A 20,919-nucleotide genomic window follows, 5' to 3' on the forward strand; every position below is an offset into this window, starting at 1 on the left:
AACGGTGCTGATCTCTGGGGCCGGATGCCTTCGTACTCGCCATACATTGCTCCATCTAGGTACACCTGGAATGGCTGTTGAAACTCTAGTTATTGTATCTGTGAAAAGGCTTTGTCTCAGTCTGACCTTCTAGTACCTATGAGAGAGAGAGAGAAAGAGAGAAATCCTCCCCCTCTACAGACCTGGCTAATTACATCTCTGCACCATGAAAATCGATGATATTTTAAGAAGTAAAACTGCACTCAGAGGCAGAGCAAGTGTACGGTTAGCTTTTGTAGAAGTTGCCACAGCAACATGAGTTGGAGTGCTTCCCCCACTTCCTAGCCTCCCCTAAAATCTGCTTTAACAAATTGTCCTAGAAAAATACTGAGCTGGGAAATGGTATCTTTTGCTCACTAGGAATGTCATTATCTTTGATCAGTGTGAGTAGAGCCCCAAAATGAGATGCAGAGAGCATCACTTTTAAGAAATAATATTACAGAATGAATAAAAATGATCAAAGTGGAGTTCTCAACCAGCCAAACAGGATTTCGAAGCCAAAAATACCCTTCCCCCCACTCCTTGCTTATGGGGAGGAAATGAAACCAAGCCCTGGCTGGCTCTGGAAATGCATTTCCTAGAGACCATGGGACCCAAGCCAAGAATCATTGAGTGCCATGCTTGTTTCTTACTGACTTTGACACTGATGTGGAAAAGCAAGGTGGGAAAACCAATCATTTGTTGCTGTGTCCTTATACCAGAGTCTTCGCAGAGCTTCTGCATCTCATCAAAGGACTATTTCCAGAAAAGGCAAAAACAGGTCAGACAACATGGTTGGCTGAACATAAGGCCAGATACTCAAGGAGCAGTCAATGAGTTACCCTCTTACACTGGGACACTGACAATGGAAGGTGTCAGAATTCTGGTGCTGGGAAGCCCCTGAGAAAATTGGACTTTAATTTCTCTATTCCAAGAGAGATGTACTTGACACTAGTACAGTGTTTACCAAACTGAGTTGAATTTGGGTCCTGTCTGACCTCATTGATCTCATGCATACAGAGATCTAGTCTACGCAGTAAAGAATTTTGGGGATCCTGGAATCTCAGAACTGGAGAGAACCTTAAAATTTATTTTGCCTGAGACCTTCATTCTACTGATGAGTAAAACAAACCCAAGAGAAATTGAGCCTTTGACAAAATCATCTAGCATATTGCCCATGAAGATCTCCTGACTGCTAGGTTTTACATTAAACCATGCTTCAGCAGATGATGTTCAGGGCTTCTGCAAATGACATTTCTGGGTTTATTGCCTTCAATCTCAGGAAATTTTTGTTCTGAAATTCATGTGGTGACCCATGTTCACTTGCTTTTGTGTCTGCATTGGAGACAAATAGCACAAAGTGTCAAACTGTCCTTTATAACCTTTTTCTTGCCTCCCTAGTGAAAGGACCAGTGGTTACCACTGACTTATTACAAACTTGCCCCTTTTACAAGGAGTGCATAGTAAAGCTTGGGGTGTTGCCCATGGCATTGAAAGTCATTCCTGGTTGCCATTGACATCATTCCAAGTCATTTTCTATCATTCTGGTTTAGATGTATGGATGCCTTTGCAGGTGAGAATGTGTCTCTTGGAGAATGATGAGGAAATGGTTCACCTTCCTTTCATGCCCTTGGCCTGGTAGACCCGAGCTAATTTGCATGCCTGATTTAGCTTTTACTGCCATCTGCTGGAACCCCCTAATAGGCACCTCCGACACACCTCTACCCTTGTTTAAAGTTGACCTTCAATGAGTTGTTTTACCCCTCTTACCAGGAGGTCAGAAGTTCAGGAGAGAAGTGCTGTATACATCCAGTACAGCCTGGCATCGTCACCAAGCTTCCACTTCCCCTCTAGTCCTCCAGGCCTCCTACTCTCAGGCACATATCTCAGTGTCTTTTAAAAATGCTTCTTATGTCTTAGACTCTTTCTGACTTGTGAGTTCACTTAGGAGAGGTGATTTTTGTCCTTTGGGCTTTTGGTTTAGACACTGATATTGGAGCTCTTCCAAACAGGATTAGCGTTTGTCACCCCATGACCAAAGAAAAGACCATTGGGAAGGGACACCATGCTTACAGTGAAGAGTGTTGCCTTGTGAATTTCCATTGGTACTATGGGAAGAAGGAATTAGTTCTGATGTGCAAATATAGGCATAATGGTGGCCATATTTTGCAGCTACTTTTTCTGACCAGAGCCATAATTTGGTAAGTTTAACTCTTATGATGGTTTTTGTAGAAATGGGGAACATATAAAATCAACTTTGATTTTTATTTTGGATAAATAAAGAATGTTTAGGCCTTTTAAATAATAAAACATCAGTTTAGACCTTTTAACCGTTCAATTAAGAATATTTAAAAAATAAAGATAAAAGGAGGAAAATGAAAACCAAAATCTTCTCACCTTGAGAAAATGACTGATAATACTATGCTCATAATTTTTAACTTATATGCATGTATTTTATAGAATTATAAATACTAATTTGTTCATTTATTACTGTGTCCTCAGCATTTTCCTGTGTAATCATATATTCTTCAAAAATACGATAATTAATGGTGATGTACAATTCTATTTTAAGGAAATGTTTTAATTAATTACTATTCTGTTACCTTCCATTTAGGTTATTTCTAATTTTCACAAATGCATCTTAAGAACTTCAAAAGAACGCTTAATTTGCTAAATGACTATTTAAGCAAAACGTGGGGATTGTCATTTTAACTTCTGACACAATTCCAATTTCATGAGTCACTGATAGAGACTGACAGTTTGACACATAGGATTAACATGGGTGTCTGGGGTTGGTGATGTAGTTCTAATTCCAGCAAATAACAGGCTGAAGAGATGGCTTGAGTAGGCTTACAGTCTCCTTGAGTACTGGCTAACTTGTATGTGGCACAGGCAAGGAAGCAGATTGGGCTGCAGTTCTGTGTGCTTGAGTTCTTCCAACAAACCCATGTGTATGCACGCTCTTTCTGGACTTGAAAGACTATGACCATCTAAGTCTGTGAATCTCACTGGGATGCGTCAGGTCAGATGACTTTGCCTCCTCGCTTACTCCCTTACCCACAGAGGACTTTCAGCTATGTATGGGGATTTTTGGACGTCACAACTAGAGTGGAGGGTTGCCACTGGCATCTAGTGGGTAGACACCAAGGATGTTGCTGAACACCATACAGCGTGTGGACAGCAGCCCCCACGACAAAGAATATCTGCCCCAAATGTCATAGAACCCGTTGACTCTTTTGTTGAATGCAAATGTTTCCAGGGAGTGCTTTCTCCATTCCAGTCTAAATCTTGGTTTTCTTTTCTTTACTTCATTTCCTTTCTTACAGCATCAGGAAAATATTGATTGTTTTGTCAATGCTATAACATCATATTATATATCTGTCATAACATAAGTAGTTTGCAACTTTCATAGGTTTAATATTCCTAAACACCATGTATTTTTGCAGTTTATACTTTGACATTCTTAAGTTGGCTTTTAGATACTGCATTTTGTTTATGTCAGCTGAGGAGTGGATGTTTCCAGTTGTAGCAGAGAGGTGCTAGTTCATTTTCCGCACATTGGCTGTCTTGGTGTAGAAGGGTGTTTTGGTGTATTTCCTTTTTATTTTACTATATTCTTCTGTTTTTCTCTGTAATGTAAATGGAAAAGAAAAGAAAGGAAATGGTAGTACTATAAGAGGCATAGGTTTCATGAACATGATTTATAAATACAAACATTGCAACCAGAATGAAAGTAGTTAGGCATGTCAGAAATAGCAAATCTTTAACCCCGATCAGATGCTCATCAGCTCTAGGCTGGTGGAATAAACAATCAATTATTATTTTTTTAAAGATTTCATTTATTTATTCATGAGAGACACAGAGTGAGAGAGGCAGAGACACAGGCAGAGAGAGAAGCAGCCTCCATGCAGAGAGCCTGCCCAATGTGGGACTTGATCCCGGGACTCCAGGATCATGCCCTGAGCCGAAGGCAGACGCTCAACCAGTGAACCACTCCAGTGTCCCTACAATCGATGATGAAAGAAAATCAATTTAATGAACATGTACAACATATTGCAAATATATTGCCTAAGATCATGTCATAAGGTTAAAGTTTAACAGTACTTTATAAATTCACCTCTGAAGAATAGAAGCCGTCTTATATATGTTGTTCACTTGCTCACTTTTGGCATATTGACCTTTGGTATTCATTTTCAGGACTGTGTTGTATATATAAATAGAGGCCAGTTTCCTGTGGAAAGTCTTTACCACCTTCCTTGGCTAAAGACCATCTACAGTATGTGAAGCCAGGAAGAAAGATGAAGAAATACAGTGTTTCTGCTTTGATTCCCAAAGCTAATTGCCTTTTTTTTTTTAAGATGTCTGCCTGTATTTCAAATATTAATGCCCATTAAATGGAACTATCTTCTGCATCTTACCAGTGGAAATGAATTGCATGTGGTTCATTTCACAACACACTAAGTACTTCCATCTTCCAACTATTTGAAGTCTAGACATTATTCAAACAAATGTTTAACCTTGAGAATAAAATTGCAAAGAGATCCCAAATGCAAGCTTGTAGCTTCCCTGCTGTGGGTACAAATACACATTTGATTATTTTTTTCCTCTATTCCATTTTTCCCACTTTTCATGTGTTTTTCCCCCCCAGAATTAAAAAAAAATAGTATTTTTTTAAAGAGCTTCATTAAAGAGTTGTCTTAAATCCTTTTGGGAATAAGGGTGAGAGTGGGGTGGGGAAAGGAGAGGGTGGGCTGTTGACTCTTGTAGTGAAGGCTGTGGATTGTGGAATCAGATCAAACTGAGTATTCATTTGGATTCTACAATTTACCAGCAGTCTTTGTGGCCTAGGGCAGATCATTTAATTTCTTTGTGCATTAATTTTCTCAATTGAAACATGGAAATAGTGGTAGGTCATAAGTTATAGGGTCGTTAGATGGATCAATGAGACAGTTCACTGGATGTGCTTGCATGCCGTCTGGCTTAATAAATGGGCACTGTCATGATTATTATCCTTCCCCATCCACCTCCCTTCCTCCCCAGGTGAACTGGTTCTGAGTTGCAGACTTTCTGCTGTGAGGACATGCATTACTTTGCTTTTGTAGGTGAGAAAATGAGCCTGTATGGGTGCTTGCTGACTTCTCACAGATCCCTGGACCTATTCTACCCACTTTGCCAAGAAAGTTCATACAGGCATTCAAAATAACCTCTCAGTATCTAAACATTGTCACTATTGGCCCTGCCCAGGAAAAATAGTGACAGATATCCAAAGGGGTGATCAGCTTTTCTGTCATTTGTTCCATCTTTACAGGAATTGTGGAAATTGCCTCCCATCACTGCTTCTGTCTCATCACAATATCCATCAATGGGTGATTTGTGGTGGTTTTGATGGTAACAGATTTCACCAAGTATACAGTTTACTTTTTCGAGATTACGACACTAGTAAATTAGTCATAAGGATTGTAGAAGGGGCTCTTTGCCCCTTGTAAAAAGAGCTCTTTGCTATCCTTACTGCTTTTTGTTCTTCCTTGGGAAACAAAACAGCTTGCCTCCTTGACCTCCCAAGCTCTCAGCCATGACTTTGTAGGGTGAGGGTCATGAGCTGCTCACGGAGACCTGCTGTACAGGGATGTTGAAAATGGGTGTTTGCTAGGTCTTCTCTATGTGTTTCTTCCTCAGATGTTGTTAGTTTGAATGGAATGGTAGAGATAATTCTAAAATACTGGACTATTCAATTAAAAAGCCAGGCAGAGGGACGCCTGGATGGGTCAGTGGTTGAGCGTCTGCCTACAGCTCAGGGCGTGATCCCAGGGTCCTGGGATCGAGTTCTGCATTGGGCTCCCCGCAGGGAGCCTGCTTCTCCAACTCTGCCTGTGTCTCTGCCTCTCTCTGTCTCTCATGAATAAATAAGTAAAATCTTAAAAAAAAAAAAAAACAGGCAGATTTTCTTTCCACATTTTGTATATTTGACACTGCTCTACAGGCTCTCCCCCCACTCCTCCCCAAAAAGTCAATCCCATATTAAAGACATGTTTTGGTGTTAAACAGAGCAAACTGTAGCACTGGCATAACTCAAGGCTGGAATTTTACTGAAAAAGATGCAGCATTTTTCAGACTTGTAGACATAGACACAGTCATTACAGGTTGTGTTTCTGAGTAGAAATTGCTCAAGATTAAGGGATCCCCACCCCCAGGATGTTAGAGGAACAGAAATTCATTACATCTTGCCTTCACCTATTCAGGTTATCTTCAGATTAGACTTTGGACAATTTCTTTGCACTTTAGAAGAATCTTACATTAAAATAAGGTAGGAAATATTTGCTTAATTTTCTCAGTTGATGTATTAGGGTGGTAGTTAGAGAACAGAGCTGGAGGGTGACAAGTTCAATTTTAAGTGAAATAAGACAATCCTCCGCAGTGGTAACTCATTTACTGCCACGCTTGCTATGATCCACTACAGGCCTTCTGCATCCCCTCCAGTTGGAGGTTGGACTTGTAGCTTTGCATCATTGCATGTTCTGAGGGTTTTGTGTTGGTATTTGATTTCAGCAGTATTTTGTAGGGCTGTGTTTAGAAAAAAATCAGAAAGCCAGACAAGCTCTCTGGGCAGATTTGAGGGCAGTAAATCAGCCAGCTCTGGCTCAAAACCGAGATCTATGATCTGGATCAATTTCCTTGGCGGGGGGCGGGGTGTTTTATTCCATTCAGGCTGCTGTAATAAAATAGTCTAGACTGTACAGCTTATAAACAACAGATACTTGTTTCTCACAGTTCTGGAGACTGGAAGTCTAAGATCAAGGGGTTGGCAGATTCTGTGTTTGGAGAGGTCCCACTTCCAGCTTCATACATGGTTGTCTCCCTGCTAGGTCCAATCTCTTAATACCTTCACATTGTCGATTAAGCTTCATCATGGGAATTTTTGAGGGCATATGAACATTTAGTTTATGCTAGGGGATGTGGGGTGATAGTGCAAAGGGGGATTATCACTTCACCTCTCTTGTGTCCTACTTTGCTCATCTCTACGATGAGAGACAGAACCTCTTTCAGCTATAACATTTTGGTATTCTGGGAGGCTGGAAGGGATCCCAGGAATTCTTCAGGGGAATATCTGGTCAGAGTCTTCTCTAGCTCAGTGATTCTTGAGTATGTTCTCTTGGAACAGCAGCATTTAGCTGGGGGATTTGTTAGAAATGAAGTTTTGGGACTCTCCCTCCCCATCAGACCTACTCTCTTGTATACTGACAAGTCCTCCAGATGGTTCTGTTGCAAGCTCAAATTTGAGAACGACGTCTATAGAGAAGTAGTTGTCTAACCTGGCTATATGTGGAGAGCTTCCGAGAATACTAGTACCTGGGTTTTGCCCCTGAGATATTCTCATTCAGTTGGTCTGGGGTGGACATTGGAAAGTTAAAGAATTTCCCAGGTGATTGTATATGCAACCAGAGTTGAGAAACATTGATGTGAGAGCTGACTGGGCAAATCAGAATCTTCTTTTAAAAAATGATTTTATTATTTTAGAGAGAAATAGAGTATAAGCCAGGGGAGGGGCAGAGGGAGAGAGAGTCTCAACCAGACTGTACTGAGCATGGAGCTCAATACGGAGCTTGATCCCATGACCCGGAGATCATGACCTGAGCTGAAACCAAGAATTGGACATTTAACCAACTGAGCTGCTCCAGTGCCCCAGTAAATCAGAATCCTAATTCAAGTGTAGGGGACCAACACCCAAGACTCTGAATTTTCTTTTTAAAGATTTGTTTGTTTATTTGAGAGAGTGGTGGGGAGGGGCAGAGGGAGAGGGAGAGAAAGTGTTAAGTAGATTGAGTGCTGAGCACAGAGCCCTATGCAGGGCTTGATCTCACGACTCTGAGATCACAACCTGAGCCCAAACCAAGTCAGAGGCTCAACTGACTGTGACAGTCAGGTGCCTTGACTCTGATTTTTTTTTCCTGACTCTGAATTTTTTTTTTAAAGATTTTATTTATTTATTCATGAGAAACAGAGAGAGAGAGACGGAGAGAGGCAGAGGGAGAAGCAGGCTCCATGCAGGGAGCCTGATGTGGGACTCGATCCTGGGACTCCAGGATCACACCCTGGGCCGAAGGCAGGCATCAAACCACTGAGCCACCCAGGGATCCCTGACTCTGAATTTTAACAAGTTCCTATGTCAGGGTAGGTCTTTCAAGAAACAGGTGCCAAAATAAGCTTAGACATGCAAGTCATTATTGGAGGACATATTTGAGTTCATTTCTTAGGGTTACTGTAACAAATTACTACAAACTTGGTGGCTTAGACAACATAAATCATTCTCAGTTCTGAAGAGCAGAAGCCTGGGATCAGATGTCAGCAGGTTGTGCTTACTCCACAGGGTCTGAGGGAAACATGCTTCCTTCCAGCTGCAGGTGGATCCAGCTGTGGAAGCATCACTGCAATCTTTTCTTCTGTCTTCTCATGTCTCCTCTGTGTCTCTCCGTGCTCTGCTCCTCTTATAAGGACACCAATCATCCCAAATCTAGGAGGATCTCATCTCAAGATCCTTAATAACATCTGTAAACCCTTTTTTTCCAAATAAAGTCACATTCACAGATTCTGGGTGGACATGCCTCTTGGGGTCCATAATGCTACTGAAGGAGAAAGGGATAGGGTGCAGCAGAAGGTAGGGAAAGCCTTTACATGCAGATACAGCTCTGACTCTTGTGATAAGAGAGAAAGAAGGATTGCGTGCAAAGAGCCTCAACCTGCTGTAGATCCAAGAAAATTTTAACCAGGATGTTGGGAGTCCCTCAAAATTCCTGCGTTGAAATGAATCTCCACTGTGTTGGTATTAGGAAGTGGGGCCTCTGAGAGGTGATTATGTCATGAAGGTGGAGCCAGCAGGAATGACAGAGTGTCCTTACCAGAGAGGTCCCAAATTATTCCTTCATCTCTTGCACCGTTTGAGGAAGCAGGGAGAGCCATAAAGTGGCCCCCACCAGATGGCTGCTGATGCGTTCAGCTTACACTTTTTGGTCTCTGTGAACTGTGAACATAAATGTGGACTATAAGCTACTCAGTTTGTAGCACTTTGTTGTGTGGTATTTCGTTGAATTCAGGTGCAGTATCTGGATGATCCCATTCACCTGTGCTTCCAGCAGCAGGTTCTCTTGAAGACAGATGAGTGCTATGAACTCCATGGCTGCCACAGCCCCCAAGACGACTCCTGTGTCCACGGAGTATCTGCATGGTAGAACTATTGCCTAAGATGTGTGTTTCAAAGCTTAGAGCTAAGAGATTGATTTCGAGAAGCTTCAGGGAACATAGTCTTGTCTTGAAGCTCTGAAATGCACCTCAGCCTATTTAATTTAATACTCAGTAAGTTATTAGTAGAGACACCCAGTTAATTTTGTTTGTGTCTGCCAAAGTTATCTGACCACAGATCCTTTTATCTGGGGTAATACCTGTTGACACCTGCAGAACACATGAATTTTGGGACACACTGCTGTGGATCAAAGGATAAACTGGATTGCTTGCATGCAACTTGGGCTGGTGGTCCTGTTAGGGCAGCCCCAGGAGGAAGGTGGCTGCCAGGGTAGCATTTTTGGAGAATGGAAAAAAAAAAAATCCACCTTTGAAAAGGCTTCAACACTGCTTCCTCTGCCTACTGGTTGACATTCCTCTGTTAGGGTTTCATTCCCCAGGCTTGAGGCTTTAATCTATGCTAAAATGTGAATACTCCCCCGGGGAGGGAATTCCATTCTAATTTCACGACCCTGTTTTGAGCAGCTTGCTCAGTGCAAAAGCCTCTCTTGGGCACTTAAAAAAAAATCTCACTGCTTTATTAGAGAAGATGGATGCGTGTGCAACCTGTTCCTGGAAATGCTTAGTTAACTGGTATTCAGAGCTTCCTGTGAATGCAGATTTCAAATTCTTCCCTGAGGTAAAGTTTCCACTGGAGACAAAGAAAGCCTGAGGACATGGATTCCTGAGGGCAATGAGAGGTAGGTCCCTGGAACTAGGGGAGGACAGGAAAAAGAAGCAGAAAGATAGTTTCTGCTTGCTTTTCAGATGTATCCAAGGGCTGATGTGTCCAAGACACACATTTTTGGGCAAAGCTATTATGTTCACATCCTGGCGCGTCAGAGATGTGTTTTGAGCCTAGATTAAACAAAAGCCTCTCCCTCAACCTCTTATGAAATATATTAAATATGATTTAACATGGTCTTTGTGGGTTTTTGGAGGGAGCACCAGGCATGAATTTCCTTATAATGAAGTGAGGTTTTTTTGTTTTTTGACTTTCATAATAATCAGATTCTTTTGGGGGAATTCATGATGTATTCGCAAATAACCTGAATTTTTGCTCAAACATAAATGACATTTTAGCAAGTGTTATCAAAAAGAAGATCTAGATACATCACACAAATGCACATCCCACATGTATATGCATGCACACACAGGCACACACACACACAGGCACCATGAGTGGCTGTGTTATGAGGAACCACAACTGCAGGGGGGGCATAGTGCTGAAGCACTGTTCCAGAAAGCTCCTATGCTTTTCAGAGAGGTGCTTCGCTGGACAGTGCTGACCTGGGTAGGACTTCACAACACTACAACTCCAGGTTTGGAGGGAACTGGGAAGGGGTTGACCATTGTAATGGGACACTCCACCACCACCACCATGACAGTGCCCTGATGGAAAGTACAGCTTCCACAGCTTCAGTCTGCCCTTCTGCTGAGGCTCCTGCTAAGCTGCTAAAGTGACATTTGAGTTTATCTCTCTTCTTAGCAAGTTTCCGAGGGTTTTCACTCATGGTTGGATTCTGAATTGCCTGATAGACTTCCATTATTAACTCTGGTTTTAGGTTTTATTTAGCTTGGTGTCCTTTTAGACTCACACTGGCTTATCATCCAAGTGCTGCACGTTGGTTTGAATTTGTCAGCCATGCAGAGCCATCCTTTTTGGTTTCTGTGGAAGTCAGCATTTCTAGCTTGTTCAGGATAGCTTACCCTGACAGAAATATAACCTGTGACTCAGCAGCTTGTGGGAAATATACCCTTTCTGTAGTTGGAGGAAATTTTCAGTTTTGTTGATAAGAGATATAAATTGAAATTGAATTTTATTGACAAGTACTGAGCATCTTGCAAAACTTTCCAAAAGTAGAGATTTTTTTATTGCTGTTCACAGGAAAATTAACCAGGGTGCTTGGGTGGCTCAGTGGGTTTAAGCGACTGCCTTTGGCTCAGGTCATGATGCTGGGATCCTGCTTAGCGGGGAGCCTGCTTCTCCCTCTCCCTCTGATCCCCCCAGCCTGTGCTCTCTCTCTCAAATAAATAAAGTCTTTAAAAGAAAATCAATGAAGAATTTACCAGAAAAAAACTACTTATTTACTATAAGTTTCAGAGAGAATAGAATTTTTGTGTAGAAGCAAGAAAGACAGGAAAATGGATTCATCCAGGATCCCAGAATTAAACTTTTCTGGGGTACAGTTGAAATATCTGTAGAAGTAAGCATGCTGATAGAGACCCTGAAGGCTTTCAATTAGCAAAAACAAAACCCATACTCAAACAAATCACCGAGGACTTTTCCTTCTGCGCTCCAGTATGATGCTGCTACAGCATCTATGGCCATGTTTATATGTAGCAAGCAGCAAGTTGGCTAAGACATTTACTGGCTGAATTGGGTTTTCATAGATGGATAGCTTGATTAAATCATATCAAGGCCGACTTTTCTTTCTAGTTTACGTCATTTGGGCAGTACTTGTAATAAAAATAGGAAGGTGGCAGCCCAGGTGGCTCAGTGGTTTGGTGCCGCCTTCAACCCAGGTGTGATCCTGGAGGCCCTGGGGTCGAGTCCCGCATTGGGCTCCCTGAATGGAGCCTGCTTCTCCCTTTGCCTGTGTCTCTGCCTCTCATTCTCTCTCTCTGTCCGTCTCTCATGAATTAAAAAAAAAAAAAAAAAAAAAAAAAAAACAACTGCAAGAGAAAAAAAACATCATGACTTTATTCTTTGTATTACAAGAATATATCCTTGTAATAAAGATTAATACAGAAACTGACAAAGACTAAAATAAAAATCTACCCAGAATCCTCACCAACTAGAAGTAAACATCATCCCCATTAGACAGCTATCATTTTGCACACCTCCAGAAAGGACAGAAGCTGGATAGTTACACTGAAATCTGTTTTCTTTTTCTTTTTTTTTTTTTTTTTTTTTTTTTGAAATCTGTTTTCATTTTGATGTGTAGTATTCATGCAGTTTTGTGGAAGTATTAAAATTAATTTCACTTGATTTAACAAGAAATGAAACTGATTTGGAACCAGAGAAGCATTAAAGTTCAAATAGATGTTTTCTTTGTTTGTTTTTCTGAGTGAGATATTAGATCCTAAAAGATTGATCTAACATTAATGAAGTAGATTATGAATAATATTAAGCACTTGGAGACATTATGTGTCTTTGAATTATAGCTCTCAGTTTTAGATAATATTGACTCCTTGCTATAAAATTTGAGGACATTGGTAATTTCACATTTCTTCCCATTTTCCCTTCTGATTTCCTTCTTTATTATTTTCATGTTGTGATAGCTTATATAACAGTTACAACATGCCCTATGACCATGCTTTTCACAATTGCTTGGTATTAGTTCTATTTAAGTAGATCCTCCGCTTGTTGTTTGGCCAAAGATTGCCGATTCTTGATGCTTTAGTTTTATCTCTTATTTGTCTGGATTTCATCTTCAAGCAGTTTCATCAAAAGGGCTCATGGCTTCTGTGTTCTCTGAGCTCTTTCATGTTGGAGAATATCTCTGTTGCCTCTTTGCTTGAGTGGTATCATGACTAGATTTTGTGTGGGTCTCACATTCTTTACTTCAGAACATCCTTGTCATTGCTCTTTTATTCTCTGGCTTTCAGTGTTGCTACAGAGAAGTATATAACTTGGTGTTTTTTCTATTTGGTAGGTTATTTGCCTTTTCTTACTGTGTGTCTGAAGTATGTTTTCTTTATCCTTGAGGTCTTGATGATGTCTTGTGGAACTTTTTTTTTTTTAAAGATTATATTTATTTATTCATGAGAGACAGAGAGAGAGAGAGAGAGAGAGAGAGAGAGAGAGGCAGAGACATAGGCAGAGGGAGAAGCAGGCTCCATGCAGGGAGCCCGACATGGGACTCGATCCCGGGACTCCAGGATCACATGCTGAGCCAAAGGCAGACGCTCAACCACTGGGCCACCCAGGTGTCCTAAGTCTTGTGGAACCTTTTAAAGAAAAATGTATTATTTCTACTGATCTCACAGAGGGGGTGATAATCAGTATATATAAGTTGAGAACTATTTGTTTTTATTGTGAAACCTACAGAATAATCACAAAAGCTGCCATTTATTGAATTCTCTGTATCAAACCCAGTACTGTTTTAGATGTTTTAGGAATATGATCTTAATTCCTCCAGAAAACTTTGAAGCAGAAGCTATAATCCCATTTTATAGATGAGAAACTGAGTTTCTGAGCTAATAGGTAACTTTCCAACAGTTGTATAGCTACAAAGTCAGTCTCAAGTAAAAAAGATAAGATAATTTTTCCTTTTGCTTTTTTCATGTCCTGTTTTGATATTGTACTATATATAAGATGTCATCATTGGGGGCAAGTGGCTGAAATGTACGCAGGACTCTAAAAGTATTTTGCAACTTTCTGTGATAATATAATTATGTCAAGATGACAAGTTAAAAGGAAAAAAGCAGAATAAAACTTGAGCCAACTCATAGCTGATGCTGGTCTAGAAGGATATTGAGAGTCAGGACAGAAAGAGGGAGAGCATAATGACCGATGCTACCTGGAGTTGCAGTCATCCAAAGGCTCAGCTGACGCTGAGAAATTGATTTCCAAGAGGACTCACTCACAACTTGGTGCTGGCAAATTGGTTCCTTTTAGATATGATCTCCACGTGGACACTTGAGTGTGTCCTCCTGACATATAGCTGGCTACCTTCAGAAAAAGCAGTTCAAGAGATCAAAGTGAAAGTTGCCCTGGCTTTGGAGCACTTCTGCAGTGTTGAATTGATCAGTGAAATTGGCCGTGATTTAATGTGGGAAGGGAGGCACTAGAGGTGACTACCAGGAAGACTGTTGGGGGGCAGTCTTAGAGACTGGCTACAGTCCTGGAAACTTTCCATGGAAAACAATTGACAGGATTATGGCTCTGTGGACTTGATGAATGAAGAGGAATGTATCGCGGATAACTGAAGATTTTGGAGCCTGATCAAAAGGATAGAGGTGTGATAATTACAGGCTGGAAGGCAGCTGGTATTGAGAAAGTGGGTTATGGTTTTAAACATGTTGACTTTGAGATGATGCCTAGGCCCATCTTTCTATATATATGTGTGTGTGTGTGTGTGTGTGTGTGTGTATAGGCTCCATGCCTAGTGTGGAGTCCAACGTGGGGCTTGAACTCAAGGACCTTGAGATCAAGACCCTAGCTGATATCCAGAGTTGGAAACTTAACTGAGCCAGCCAGGCACCCCAAGGCCCATCTTTCTAGACTGACCTACAACTTATCCCTGGTTCTAGTCCCACACCTCCCTTCTGATATCTAGCAGCTCTCATTTCTGGACCTTTCTGGAATTGTGATGGAGGACCTGACTTCATCATTCCTGGCCCCTGCTCCTCCACATCTTTGGCATTCAGTTTCGTAAGCCCTGTTAACTACTCATGTCTGCTTTCCACCGACAAAACTTTTGTTTGCATCTGTTCTCTGCTGTTGTTTCTTCTCTTCTTTAAATACTTGTGACTAATTTTTTCACTGTTTTTAATTTAAATTCCAGTATAGTTAACATAGTGTTATATTAGTTTCAGGTCTATAATATAGTGATTCAACATTTCTGTACATTGTCCAGTGCTCATCATCACAAATGCACTCCCTCATCCCCATCACCTGTTTTACCCCTCCCCCACCCATCTTCCATCTGGTGACCATCAGTGTGTTCTGTAGGGTCAGGAGTCTGTTTCTTGGTTTCTTGTCTATTTTTTTCCTTTGTTCACTTGTTTTGTTTCTTAAACTCCATATATGAGTGAAGTAATATGGCATTTTTAAATTTCTTTATTCTCATTTTTAAAATTTTTAATCTTTTTCTTTATTATCCTCATTTTAATAAGCTTTGGGAAAGGTCAGATATAAATGCACAGGTTAAATTTTAAATATTTAACTAGAAGTTAAGTCACATTTTATTGGATTGAATCCATTTGATGCAGAAGTTTGCTTTTTTTAAAATTTTTTTTAAAGGTTTTATTCATTTTTTTGACAGAGCACAAGCAGTGGGCGAGGCAGAGGAAGAGGGAGAAGCAAACTCCCCGCTGAGTAGGGAACCCAGCGCAGGGCTCAATCCCAGGATCCGGGGATCATGACCTTTATGCCGAAAGCAGACACTTAACTGACTGAGCCACCCAGGCGTCCCTAATGTAGAAGTTTTATTTAATCAATGAAATAAATTTGAAACACATATTTTGGGTGTGAAGTTGGTAAAAATGATTTAAAAAGTGATTTTTCGTTGTGTCTGTATTATCTTCTAGAAACATACTCAACATTTATTGGTCTTTTCACTCCATTTGTGAAGCTAATAGTGCAAACACTACAACTTTTATGAGAAATTGTAATAATAAACAGGTATGCATCATGAGATTTTTTTTCTTACACAAATTTCTCTTGGGGTATGAGATGAAATATTAAATCAAACCAAAGAGGTATTATGCATCTGCTGAAATAAAACTAACAATACTAGAGTAGAACTCATGTAATTATATTTTCTCTTGGGGATATTAGGATTTTTCTGAATACTTTAAATGATTATTATCATTATTTTGTTCTGCATGCATAGCAGTTTTTGAAATTCTTTGATGAAGAATAAAAACTATTAGGACAACCAGATAAACATTTCAATGATAAAAAATCACTATTCATTCTAAGCTAGCACTTATTATGAAAAGACCTAGCATCTTGACAATGTATAGTTATCTTTTCAAAGACTTCATTAACCCCAAATTGGACAGCTCTTTCTAGCCTTTCAAAGTGTGGTGTCTGGCATACAGGTGGCCACTTATTCTCTGAAAAGCATCCCCTGTCTGATGATTGCTTGTGGGTTTAGCTTGATTCATTCAGTTCCAAAGATACCTGAGACATCTCTTCAGGAACACAGCCCAGATGGCTGCTTTGGAAAAGCTGGTGTGCAAACATTTCAGAGCTAAGATGGCACACGATTTGCTCCCCAGAAAGCAGAGATCACCAATGAGTCCTGAAAAGGATCGCTCAGCTGTTCCTCCCCCTCCTGTCCCTGCTCCAATCCTGGAAGCACTCAGTGATGTTTATGTGAGTGTGTTTGTGGTCCTGGGCCCACTGCAGTGATGGGATATATAATTTCTGATTATTTTTTAAAAAGACAAACATGATGGTATTTTATTATTGCTTCATTATTAAGAATTTGTAGAGGATGTTATTTTATAGCCTTCATCCATAATACTCCATCTATTTACCTCTATTTTTAATTTTAAAAAACTGTGATTTCATGTAAAATTTACCATTTTTTAACTGTTTTGAAGTGTGCAGCCTTGTGGCATTAAATGCATTCACATTGTATGCAGCTGTCATCACTATCATCTTCTCCAGAACTCTTCCTCCTCCCAAGTGGAAACTCTGTACCCTTTAAAGAAAAACTCCCCATTCCCATCCCCTATCTCTGGTACTCATAATTCTAACTTTCAGTACTTGTTCTTTTGTGACTGGATTATGTCACTCACTGTGATGTCCTCAAGCTTCATCCATGTTGTAGCAGGTGTCAAGATTTCCTTCCTTTTTAAGGCTGAACCATATTCCACTGTGTAGATGGACCATATTTGTTTATCCATTCATCTGTTCATGGACATTTGAGTTGGTTCCACCTTTTCACTATACATATATCTATTTGAGACTCTGATTTCAGTTCCTTTGAGGATGTACCTAGAAGTGAAATTGCTAGATCATGTGGTGTTTCTGTTTACTTTTTTGAGTAGCCCCCGTAATGTTTTTCACAGTGGCTGCATTTTACCTTCTTTCCAGCTTTGTTATTTTGCTAAGATAGCTTCTATTCATTTTTTATGTGCTAGTGACACTGATAAGATCTTTGTGGATTTTTTTTATTTAACAGATACAATTCTGGGGATACCTGGGTTGCTCAGTGGTTGAGCATCTGCCTTCGGCTTAGCGTGTGTTCCCAGGATTCTGGGATCGAGTCTCGCATTAGGGAGCCTGCTTCTCCCTCTGCCTGTCTCTGCCTCTCTGTGTCTTTCATGAATAAAAAAATAAAATCTTTAAAAAACAGATATAATTCTGTGGGTTTTAGTATATTCAAAAGGTTTTGCAACAGTTACCACAGTCTAATTCCAGAGTATTTCCATTATAAGTCACTTTTCATTCCCCTTTTCTCTTGACCCTGGGCAGTGACCCCGGGCCGTCACTAATTGACTTTGTATCTCTGTAGATTTGCCTATTCTGGACATTTATACAATGGAAGCATATAATATGTGGCCTTTTGTGACTGATTTCCTTCAATTAGTGTTCTGTTGTCAGGGTTCATCCATGTTGTAGTAAATATCACTACTGTATTCTTTTTTATAGCTGAATTATATTCCATTGCATGAATAGAACCTTGTTACGTTTATCTACTTATCAGCTTGCTAATGGACATTTGTGTTGTTTCTGTGTTTTGGCTATTACAAATAATACTTCTATGAATATCCATACACTGAATTTTGTGTGGGCATTTCTTTTCCATTCCCTTGAGTATATATCTTGGTCTATAACAGAATATGGTATTCTGTTTAACCTTTTGTGGGACTGTCAAACTGTTCCCATTTTATATTCCCCTCACCTATGTATGAGAGTTCTGATTTGTCCACATCCTTATCAATACTTGTTCTTATCTTTTGTGTAATTATAGCCATTCCAGTAGGTATGAAGTGCTAGCTCATTGTGGTTTTGGTTTGTAGTCTCTTTGTGACGAATGATGTTGAGTGAGCATCTTTCCATGTGTTTGTTGACTACGGAGAAATGTTTATTCAAATCCTGTGGATATATTTAATTAGGTTGTCTTATTATTGCTCAGTGGTGCCTGAATTATTTGTTCCTCACTAAAGATGGTGCTGCTGGCATTGTTCCCTTTGTTAGAGAAGAAAAACTGAGACTTAGGATGACTGGTGGTGGAGCTGGGATTCCAGTCCGGGTTTGTGAGATGCTAGCACCTCTACTTCTAACCACCAGTCAACTGCTTTTAACTTGTGCCCCTGTGCCGTGAGACTTTCACTTGACATTGTTGTATGTCAATGCAGTCCCAGCATCAAGGGTTTTCCAGTTGAATGGTACTTACCGATCAACATCAGGATATACTTACATATAGTTCATTAAATGCGTAGCTGACTTTCTGTTTTTAAAATCATCAGTATGCTTGAGTTTCCTTTCTCTCTTGGCTGTGCTGATGCTAAGAAAAGAATTTATATACGGCTTCTTTGAAAGTCCCTTGTTAGTAGCAGATATCCTCAGTTAGTATTCAGCTGCCCAGAAGGCTAAAGCATAGCCCCTGTCCCCTGGGTCTGACCATATTTATTTAGGGCTCCACTCATCCATTACCTTGACTTTCTGATCTTTGTGTGTTTGGACAGTATTGATCTCCTTTAGATGTTACAGAACTCTTTCCTCATAGCCAAGATCACTGTGAGTGCTTTGCAGACTTTTCATTTTTCTAGGAAAAAACCCAAACATACAAGGTTGGCCAATAGAGTGTTTCATGAACTTGAGAAAACACCCAAGTTACCCAGAGAACTTGTTAAGACAGATTGTTGTGCACTACCCCCAGAAATTCTGGTTCAGTAGATCTGGGGTGGGAGACCTGAGAACTTATGTCTCTTACAAGTCTTAGGTGTGCTGATGGGTCAGCTTATGGGCCCTACTTTGAATAGCACCAGCCTGGGGGTTGGATTCTTGAGGCTCACAGGATTACATCCAGTACCTGCCCAGTTTCAAGTTTATCTGAAAGTTGATCCCACCCTTTTATACAACTCTTGTCTTCATTACTCACAATTTCCTATTAACTAAGAGGAGTTGTTTTACTCTGCTCTGAACAGAAATGGGCATATGCACGTCATTCTTCCTTGCCCTTGTGTTCCCACGGCTGCCATATGTATGGTAGGCAGAATTCTAAGATTGCCCCTAATATTCTCCCCTGGTGCACAGCCAGCCATGTGATTGTTTCTGTTTGAGTGTAAGCAGATCCATGGGTATGCTAGGATATCACTTTTGCAATTTGGCTTCTAGTCTGTTGACACTGAGTTACAAGGGAGACTATTGTGGTGGGCCTGACTCAATCAGGTGATAACTTAAATGGAATTGACCCTTCCCTGAAGTCAGAATGATTGGAAGTGTGAGGTGGGGCTTGTGGAGGGCCATGTAGCAAGAAACTATGGGCAGTTTCTAGGATCTTTGAGTGGCCAGTAGCTGACAGCCAGCTTGAGAATGGAACCTCAGTCCCTGTCACAAGGAACTGAATTCTGGTAACAATCTGAGCCTCAGCTGAGACCACAGCCCAGCTCACGCCTTGGATGTGGCCTGGTAAAACCTGAGCCCAGGACTCAGGTCATCTTTGTCTGTACTCCTGACCCATGGAAACTGTAAGATAATAAGCTTGTGTTGTTTCGAGTCATTTTATTTGTAGTAACTTGTAATACTGCAATAGAAAAGGAATACAGTATGGACATACTTTACTTCACTTGCCAAGCCCCCAGTGCTGTTGCTTTAGTATACAGAACAAAGTAATCCCTAGTCTCTTCCTCTTAGTAGGGTTTGGCGCACACTTGGATAACCAAAAACACTCATTGGCCAGCATCCTAAATAAAACATCATCGTGCTATATGTACTTTTAGCACCAAAAACAACTCCTGGAAGCTTTGAAGTTGCAGTTTTTCTTTTTTTTGGACCAGATCAAAATTTTTTTTTTAATGGATCACTTCTTGCTAGCAGAACAAATAATCTAAGTGGCTGAGAATTTATTTGCTATGTATGTTTTGTAGCTGAATTGTTCCTTCGGTTGTGCTTTTCGGTGTCCTCTTTCCCAGACTGACTGTATACTCCTTAGGTATGAGGATCTGTTGTCCATCTTGTTTCTATGATGTATCATCCTTGGCAAACGAGCTCATAGCACATACATAAAATAACATGGGTAGCATATATACTTGATCGTACCACCTTGATTCCTCACCTGGCACCCTGCGCAGTCTTGCTTTTCTTCATCTAGATGAATATATTCAATAAAAGTACCTCATCACATCTAGTTTGAAAGGGAAGGGGCCTAAGAGATCACCCAGTTCATTGCTCTCATGCTACAAATAAGTAGCAGAAAGTCAGAAAGTTTTTTTTTTTAAACAAATGGCTTATTGAAATGCATTTTAAAAAATTAAATGTATTCTAGAGAACCTAGGAATGCCACAACTGAGAAAAAGAATGATTTAAAAAATCTTTTTGAAATTCAATAATTTTTGGCCCCAGGAAATATCTGCAGTGTGATAACCAGCGGCCAAGAGACTTCAATGAAAGACAAACAGCTCCCGAGGTGGTTTCTTCCTTATTATGTCAGAATCTTTGGTCGGCTGGGCACTTATCCATGCACAGGGAAGGCTTATGCTACTTGGAACAGTGGGTTAAATAACACAAAGAAAAATCTTTTAATTTAAAACAGAGCTCACCAGGGGCTGAATTTCTAACCATTTGGAGTTTAATAGAATGAAGTGCAGTCACTTAAAGCTTTTAAACATAGTGCTTTTCCCATATATACTTCAGTTCTGTTTGACCTTCTCAAAACAACAGAATTATTTTGGAGAATTGGGAGCTAACTCTAGAGTGACTCTCTTGTTCCTAAGACC

At 40.4% G+C, this 20,919-nt stretch overlaps 1 long non-coding RNA gene across 3 annotated transcripts in view; it reads left to right on the plus strand.

Annotated features, from left to right (window-relative positions):
• Positions 1 to 20,919, plus strand: part of LOC144308088 (uncharacterized) — a 478,315-nt gene that overhangs the window by 114,041 nt on the left and 343,355 nt on the right. The gene's annotated exons all lie outside the window — the stretch shown is intronic.

The sequence above is a fragment of the Canis aureus genome, chromosome X (assembly GCF_053574225.1).
Source record: "Canis aureus isolate CA01 chromosome X, VMU_Caureus_v.1.0, whole genome shotgun sequence".
In the NCBI taxonomy this organism is placed as follows: Eukaryota; Metazoa; Chordata; class Mammalia; order Carnivora; family Canidae; genus Canis; species Canis aureus.